At 41.3% G+C, this 8,147-nt stretch overlaps 1 pseudogene; it reads right to left on the reverse strand.

The window, feature by feature from the left end:
* Window positions 1-3,155: 3,155 nt before the first annotated feature.
* Window positions 3,156-3,274, reverse strand: LOC120618972 (uncharacterized; annotated as a pseudogene).
* Window positions 3,275-8,147: the final 4,873 nt, after the last annotated feature.

Consider the following 8,147-nt stretch of genomic DNA (forward strand, 5'->3'; position numbering starts at 1 on the left):
ATCTGGGCACACAGTCAAGGAAGGGATTTTTCTGACTGGGATTTTTCTGCGTTGTGGATGGGAGAAGAATCTGAAGTCTGGGAGAGTGGCAGGATGGGTGCAGGGTCTGCAAAGGGAGGGAAACTTCATTCCCAGCTTGGTGGCTCCAGAGAGGCACTTGGAAATATGGACATGTCTAACAGAGGCATTTTAATTCGTTTGCTTTAGGATGTACAATGTCATTCCCTGATCTTATCCCCTTTGGAATCTTTAGTAAAATCTACAGAGCTCAGGAATTCAAGAATTTAAGTAGATTCTTTGAAGGAACTGAAAGTGGTGCTAGGAGAGGCAGCATGTATGGACACAAGAGTCAAGGGTTGAGGTTGACATGAGGCTTATGTGTGAGTGTATGTGTGTGGTGGGGGTGCTGGTCACTGTGAGTTCAACAGAGCAGGTGAGTAGCCCTGATAAGTGCCCTCCTTAGGCCAACCCTTCATCCCCCTTGCCGCTCTGTTTGGCTGATCATGTCTAGGGAAGGTGAGGAGTGTCCCCCTCATCGAGGCCCTTTTGTCCCTGCCCAGAACTCCATCCACCCTGCTTCAGCATTGATGGAGACACCTATCCTTCTCCTCCCCCCTCAACCTACTTTCCCTTCTGCAGCTGGGAGTTTTCATTTCTCACTGCCCTCTCCCTGACCCATGCAGGTGGGGGAAGATGTTGGGGACTTTGACTTCTTGACTTCCCGTTCTTGCAGTTGTCTCTCCCCTTGCTGAGAAAGCTGCAGCCCTGCACTCCCCATAGTCTCAGTGCCTGGTGGGGAAAATTAACTTCTTTATTCATATATTAACTCAACAACGATTTTTTGAATACTTACTATATGCCAGGCATGCTTCTAAGCCCAGTGAACCCAGTAAACTCTTGTCCTCAGGGACAGTTTAATTGGGGACGAGAGACAATAAAAATAAACAAAATTATAGGCAGTAGTTTGCCTATGGAGAAAAACAAAGTAAGGAAGGAGAACAGGAAGTGCCATGGTGGACTGAAGGTTTTTTTAAATTTTAATTAAAATTTTTGGGAGGTGACATTGGTTCATAACATTATATAAGTTTCAGGTGTACAACTTTATACTACAACTATATTTTGTGCTAAATACCCAAAGTCTAGTTTCCTTCCATCACCATGTATTTGACCCTCTTTACCCTCTTTGTTCTCCCCCGACCCTCCTTCCGCTGGACTGCAGTTTTAAATAGAGTAGTCTGAGAGGCTTCACTGAGAAAGTAATATTTAAGCAAAGATTGCAAGGAGGTGAGGGAATAAGCCATGTAGCCATATGGGAGAAGAGAATTTGAGGTAGAGGGAACAGGAAAGGCTAATGTTCTGAGGTGAGAACAAGTCTGGATATCTAGAGTATCTGTGGAGCAGTGGGGAGGTCAGTGTAGCTGGAGCCAGATGTGTGAAGGGAATGAGGCCAGGTTGTATAGGGCCATTCGGAAAAACTCTGGCTTTTATTCAGACTGAGATTGCCTCCTAGAATGGTTTTTCTATCCAGGATGGCTTGGCAGACTACTATGGTGAGGTAGAGCTTAGATGTTAAGAAAACCTTTCTGGGATAAAGTGATAGGTGCTCTGAACAAGGGACAAAAGTGAAGAGTAGAGTATCTAGCAGGGCAAGTGAGTGGAGAATGAAACTCAGCCTAAACACAGATGTGGGGAAAGCCTGTGAAGAGCAGACATACAAGAAGACATCTCCTACCCAAACTCAGGAGCCTAGCTCCCTGGACCACAGAGAGGGCTAGCTCACAGTAGTTAGGGCTCAAGAGGAGGTGGGGCCTTGGGGTAGAGAGCTGCGAAGGGGCAAAGTAGGGACTACAGCAAGGAATCCACTGAGAACGTGGAAATAAAGGAAGTCGATAATTCTTTGACACTTAGGCTGCAAAATCTAGATCTGAGCAGAGATACGCAGAATCTCCTTAAAGCAGTGGTTCTCAGTGAGTGGTCCTTGCACCAGCATCACATAGAAGCGTATTAGAAATGCACACCGTTGGGCCCCAGCTCAGACCTGCTGAACCAGAAACCCCTGGGGATGTGGCCTAACAATAACTTTTTTAACTTGCACCTCTCATGATTCTGATACACACACTCAAGTTTAAGAGCCACTGCCCTAAAGCAATAGAATGACTCCTAAGCCTGAAAAGCTTGCTGAACCCTGGGTGAAGATGTCAACGCAGCTTAAGCACAGGTCAGTGGGTAGTGTTGCTGGTCAACCTTGGAGGCAGAAAAAAGAAGGAGACACTAAGGCCAGATTTGTGAGTGTCCAGTCAAGCGATCAGGGAGAGAATGCTAAACTGGCTTAAAAAATGACCTGCTGGAACCCTGTGAGCTTAGAATCCATATGGAACTGGCAGCATTTCGCTAAGGGCCCTTGTTATAATTCCATGCTCTCCAGGGGAAACTGCTGGTTAGAGTGAGGTCCCATAGGGTGTACCTACAAGAAGAGAACATACCGGTCAGAAAGCTTGTCCATGTCTGTGTCCTGGATGACTTCTGTTTGCCCCTCCATTTTCCTTTTCCTGCTCTGCTTTCTGCCCAGGAGACTAACCTGTACAAACCACATCAAGGGCACCTTTGGCTTCTAGTTGGTTTTGGCTGATGGAGAGCCTGGCAGGAAACAGGAGGAAGAAGGACATTAGCTTCAGGGTATTCATTCCTATGGCTACCTTCCCACAAGGTCACCTCAGGCAGCGCTCCTCTCCAGGAGACCTGCTCTATCTTCTTCCAGGTGTCAGTAGCCCAGGGAATAGATTTCAGGTGGTCTGTGAACTTGAAAAGGAAAAACTGTACCTCCTTTTTCTTACATTCAACATTACATGTGTTGTCTTGTCAAAGACCACTTCATAGTTTAAAGTTCTTGTTTAAGCCAAGCAATGACATCATTTGCACTGATGTCCTTATTAAAATCTAAATTTGACTTGCCTGTATTTTAAATGTCTTGTCTTTTTCTTTTTGTAGGTGTTACCATTCTTAATTCCTATTTTTGATACGTGTTTTTTTCTTCTTAAAGAAGTCCCTCCAACATTTCCTATAATACTGGCTTGAAGGTGATAAATTCCTTTAGTTTATTTTTGTCTGGGAAGCTCTTTATCTGTCCTTCGACTCTTTTTTTTTTTTTTTTTAACGCCTGCTAGTACCTGATATTTCTAGGTGGTCTTCCATCCAAGTACTAACCAGGCCCGACCCTGCTTAGCTTCCGAGATCAGACGAGATCGGGCATGTTCACGGTGGCATGGCTATAGTGTCCTTCAACTCTAAATGATAACTTTGCTGGATAAAGTATTCTTGGATGTAGATCCTGGGTCTTCATCCTGTCAAATATTTTTTTGCCAAGCCCTCTGTCTTGCATAGTTTTTTTTTGAGAAATCAGCTGCCAGTCTTATGGGTGTCCCCTTATAAGTAACTACCTGTTTTTCTCTTGCTGCTTTAATATTCTTTCTTTGTATTTAGCCTTTGGCATTTTAATTATGATGTGTCTTGGTGTGGGCCTCTTTGGATCTCTGATTTTTGGAATTCTCTGAGCTTCCTGGGGTTTTATGTCCATTTCTTTCATTGGGTTAGGGTAGTTTTCCATCATTATTTCTTCAAACAGCTGTTCAACATCTTGATTTTCCTCAGTTACGCCGATCAGGCAGATATTTGGACCTTAATATCCTCCTTAAATTATTTTTATAGTCTTGGCATCTTTTTTTTTTTGCCATTCTGATTGAGTGTCCTTGGCTTTCCTGTCCTCTAGATATGGCAATTGATCTTTTTCTTTATCCACTTTGTTTATTCCTTTGTTTATTCCATTTAATATACTTATCATCTCAGATAATGTGTTCTCCATTTCAAACTGGTTCCCTTTTATAGTTTTAATTTCCATTTTTATTTTTTTTATCTCTTTGTTGGAGTTCTCTACACATCCCAAAAGTTCATTGAGCATCTTTATAACCAGTGTTTTGAACTCCGCATCTGTTAGATTACTTGACTCCATTATATCTGGATCTCTGTTCTGTTCTCTCATATGGTTTCTGCTGCTTTGTCTTCCCATTTTGGCTGCCTTTCCATGTTTGTTTCTATGTACTAAGCAAAGCTCCTAAGTCTCCTGGTCTTATTAGTGTGGATTTGTGTAGTAGGTGTCCAATGGCACAGTCCAGAGAGGGGTTCAGCTGCAGGCCAAATTTAGCCCAAGCCTCTATCCCTCTGGGGCCACCTGTTAAGATTCAGCAAGCAATCCACAGATGCTGTGCTTATAGTTGCCTCAAAAGGCCACACCAGAAACCGAGGCCAGCTGCCTCCAGTGTGAGTCTAGGAGCTGCTCAGCAAGGGGCACCTGACTCACTGAGGATATACCTGGATGTGGCTTGGGTGGAGCCACGAGTTGAGGGAGGAGGAGTTTCAGGGAATCCTCTGGGCGGAAGGACCTCTGTTATCCAGTTTCATGATGTCACGGCTATGGTGGCGCTGTGTCCATGCACTGGGAGTAGGGAGGGCTCAACAGGAAACAATGGGGACCGCTGGCACTTTTGTACCAAGAGAGTCTCACCTAGCCCCTCACTCCGACAATGTTTCCCTGTAAGTCCCTGGTGCTCCCTGTGTGCAGCTGAATCAGCACTGGTGCTCAGAGCGAGCAGGTCTGTCACTGTGAAAATCCACTTGTGGACGTGGCCCCTTTCAGAGGCTGATGCCACTGCCGCTGCCTCCATCTCACTCAGCCACTGGAGACCGGGCAGCCCCATGTCCTTGCCCCGTCCTACCTTCTGCCATTGCAGGGTGATTTCTTGGATTTTTTCTCTAGTTGTATGGTTTGTTCATCTAGATCCCAGGTGATTTTTCCTTGCTGCTGCTCCTTGTTTCTGTCACAACTTTGATTTGGTTGCCAGAGGATGAACAGAGCCTCTATCATCTACTCCATTTTTTTTCTGTCTCCTAAATGTCTTGTCTTTTACTTAATGTGGTAATAAAGAAGGACATGATTTAGTCTCTCACATATATTTTGATAACTGGAATTCAATATAATTGGTTTACTTTGTTACACAGTTTTATTTTATGCTTTATGCTTTGTTAGAATGCTAAAGAGATCTATGGCACAAAATGAGTAAGAACCCCTGCTAGAACGTGTCTCCCACCCCCTCCCCCCCCACCCCCATCTCTGGAGCCTGGGCTGGCAGTATTTCTTGTGGTTTTCATATACCTCACTCACACCTTTCTAAATAAACCACCTCCTCTAATTAGCCTGATTGGAGGGTGCTATTTTCTGTTGGGATCCTGACTGATACAGTGTGCATATGTGTGTATACAGGGAGTGTGGGGCCTAGGGAGATATGGATCTCTGCAGCTCTATTTCTTACTGGAAATGAACAAAAAGGCATCCTATCCTGGTGTAAGTACCAGACTTTGCAGCTTGGTAAATGAGAGGCTCTCCCTGAGGTAAGGTGGGAAAATGAGTTAGGATTCTGAGCCCACAAAGTGCAGCTCTGTAGAACCCTAGCCTACTCACTTATGTTGCCTTTGCCTAAAGCTTTTTCTTTCTACAAAGCCTCCTTGTAGAGCTTTGGGTGGAACTTGGCAGCAGTTTATTTCTAAATTTCCCCCTTTTTTTTTTCTCATGGAAACCTTACAGAGCTTATATATAGTTATCAAAATTTATAGGGCAATAAAGAGATTGGAAACACACACACACACTTTCAGTGAAGCTAGAATACACAGAATACCTACTACAGACTCCAACTTTTGTGTTATGTGGGACCAAATTCCAAGCTGAGCAGGCAGTTTTCAGGTAAGAGCGTGGAGGAAGGGAGGGTCCCAGTGACAATATTGCAAATAGCAAATAGCAAATAATCCTTCCTGGGAGGAAAATCCTCACCTTGAGAGGCAGGGCTGACTGAAGAAACTCAGTACTGGTAAAGGTGAATTGAAAATGTTTTATAAAGTGCCCAAAGGGACCCAGAGATCTCAGAAAGTGCCAGGAAAATTCTCCTATTATTCAGTGTATCACTTAGGTGCACTTGGGAGATGGCCAGCGATGAGGCCTCCTGTGAAGCCTCCTGTGAAATAAAGAAGGCTAAGGTTGGTGGTAGACACTTAACTGGGAGACTTTCTCAGAGGAAAGGAGGGAGTGGCAATAGAGAGGTGCCAAACTTAAAGGAAATAATGCACTGTTATAGCAAAAGAAGAGGAACCCTTGACTTTTTAAGTCTGGAAAACTATTCTGGACCCTCTCCTCACCCCCAAGGCCCTCATGCTAATAGTTCAGAAAATTTAGCTCATTTAAATATGAGTAAAAAAAGAAATGACCAAAGCTTCTGTTCTATTGACTATGAGGATTAAGGTAAAAAAGAGAAACACAATTTACTGACAGATGACGATACAACAGAAGTATATTGTCAGAAACAGGTGAAATTGTAGCCCAAATTTGCATCATGAATTGAAAAACAAAACTTTTGTAGCCTTTTAGCAGTGAAGGAAGGCCACACATCAGAAATACAAGTACTCAGAGAAGAGATGATAATAGGAGGGTATGAATGAGAACAGGAAGAAAGACATGGAAGAAAAATACAAAGCCATTTCAAAAATGAACGGTAAGTTTTCTGGGGGAATAGAGACATACACTTCTAATTAAAAAAAAAAATTACTTGAGAAATATTTTTTTTTAATTTTTAAAATTGAGCAGTTGCTATCATCAACAGCTTTTGTGAAATGCTTTCATTATTTTAGTAGAGATGGTCACGTTAATGCGACGAATTGTATGAATAGGAACTAGAAATTACACGAATAGTGAATTGCTTTCCTAGGATAAAGACTACTTGGTTAAGTTGTTTTATATTATTTAGTCAATTCTGGCTTAGATTTGCTAATATTTTTATGAAGTTCTTTTTTTTTTTTCTTACATCTATGTTCATGAGTGAAATTGTTTTATAATTTTCTTTTCTCAAACTGTCCTTGCCTGACTTTTGTGTCAAGGTGATGTTAATCTCACAAAGTTGAAAAACTTCTTGTTTTCTGATTGCTAGAATAATTTTTGTATGAGTGGAATGATCTACGCTTTGAAGATTTTGTAATGATCTAGGCTTGGTGATTTTTTTTTTTTGGCAGCTAAATTTTTAACAACCAATTCATTTCTTTAATGATTATAGATATATCAGGCTTTTAATTTTTTTGAGTCGGTTTTGGTGTAGAACATTATTTATCAAAATTTGCAATATAAATATTTACTGTATCTGACATTACTTTCCCTTTAAATTATTTATTTTTGGCCTATGCATGCCTTTTCTCTCCCTTTTCTGCATAGTCAATTTGGTCAGAGATTTTTAGTATGAGTAGTCTCTATAAATATACATTCGTATTGTGCTCTATCTTTTTTTCCCTATTTCATTAATTCCTAAAAATATCTTTATTATTTCCTTCCATAGTTTTTTTGGGTTACTCTGTGCTGTTTTCTAATTTCTTGACATATCTGTTCAACTATTGATTTTCAAACTTTCTTTCCTAATATGCATATTTACTTCTATGAATTCTTTTAGCTACATTCCGTAGTTTAGATAGGCAGTCTTTTCACTGTCATTCAGTTCAAAATATTTTAAATTCTATTATAATATTTTCTTTTAACATTTGCATTATTTAGAAATAGATTTTTAAAATTTCCAAATATATAACAAATATTCTTTGTCATTGACCTTAAATTGTCATAGATTTTGGTTAGCAGTTGTGTTCTGTGTGAATTTTGGTTCTTTTTTCCAAATGTTTATGTATACCTGAAAAGAATGTGTATTTTCTAATTTTTCTAAGATTCTACATATTTCCATTAGATCAAGCTTATTGATTGTCTGGCTTTATTGTTCTATGTCTTTAGTAATTATTTTCCTGTTTGATTTATTAGTTTCTGAGAGATGTAGGTTGAAGTCTCCCTCTAATATTGTAGGTTAAATTTTTCTAAAGCAACCTTGCACTGAGAGTCCGAGAGCACACGGGAGTGCTCCCAGCCAGCCTGGCAGAGTCAGGAAAGGCTTTCAGTGGAGGAGTGATTGGCCCCCAAAGAGAAGAGGTGAGTGCTTTGCCAGACTTGGCTCATTCTCCCACTCAGAGAGAAATAGGGGAGAAAGAAGGTGAGAGATGGGGTGGGAGAAAGAGGTGTG

The sequence above is a fragment of the Pteropus medius genome, unplaced genomic scaffold (genome assembly GCF_902729225.1).
Source record: "Pteropus medius unplaced genomic scaffold, Ma_sr-lr_union100, whole genome shotgun sequence".
Classification (NCBI taxonomy): domain Eukaryota; kingdom Metazoa; phylum Chordata; class Mammalia; order Chiroptera; family Pteropodidae; genus Pteropus; species Pteropus medius.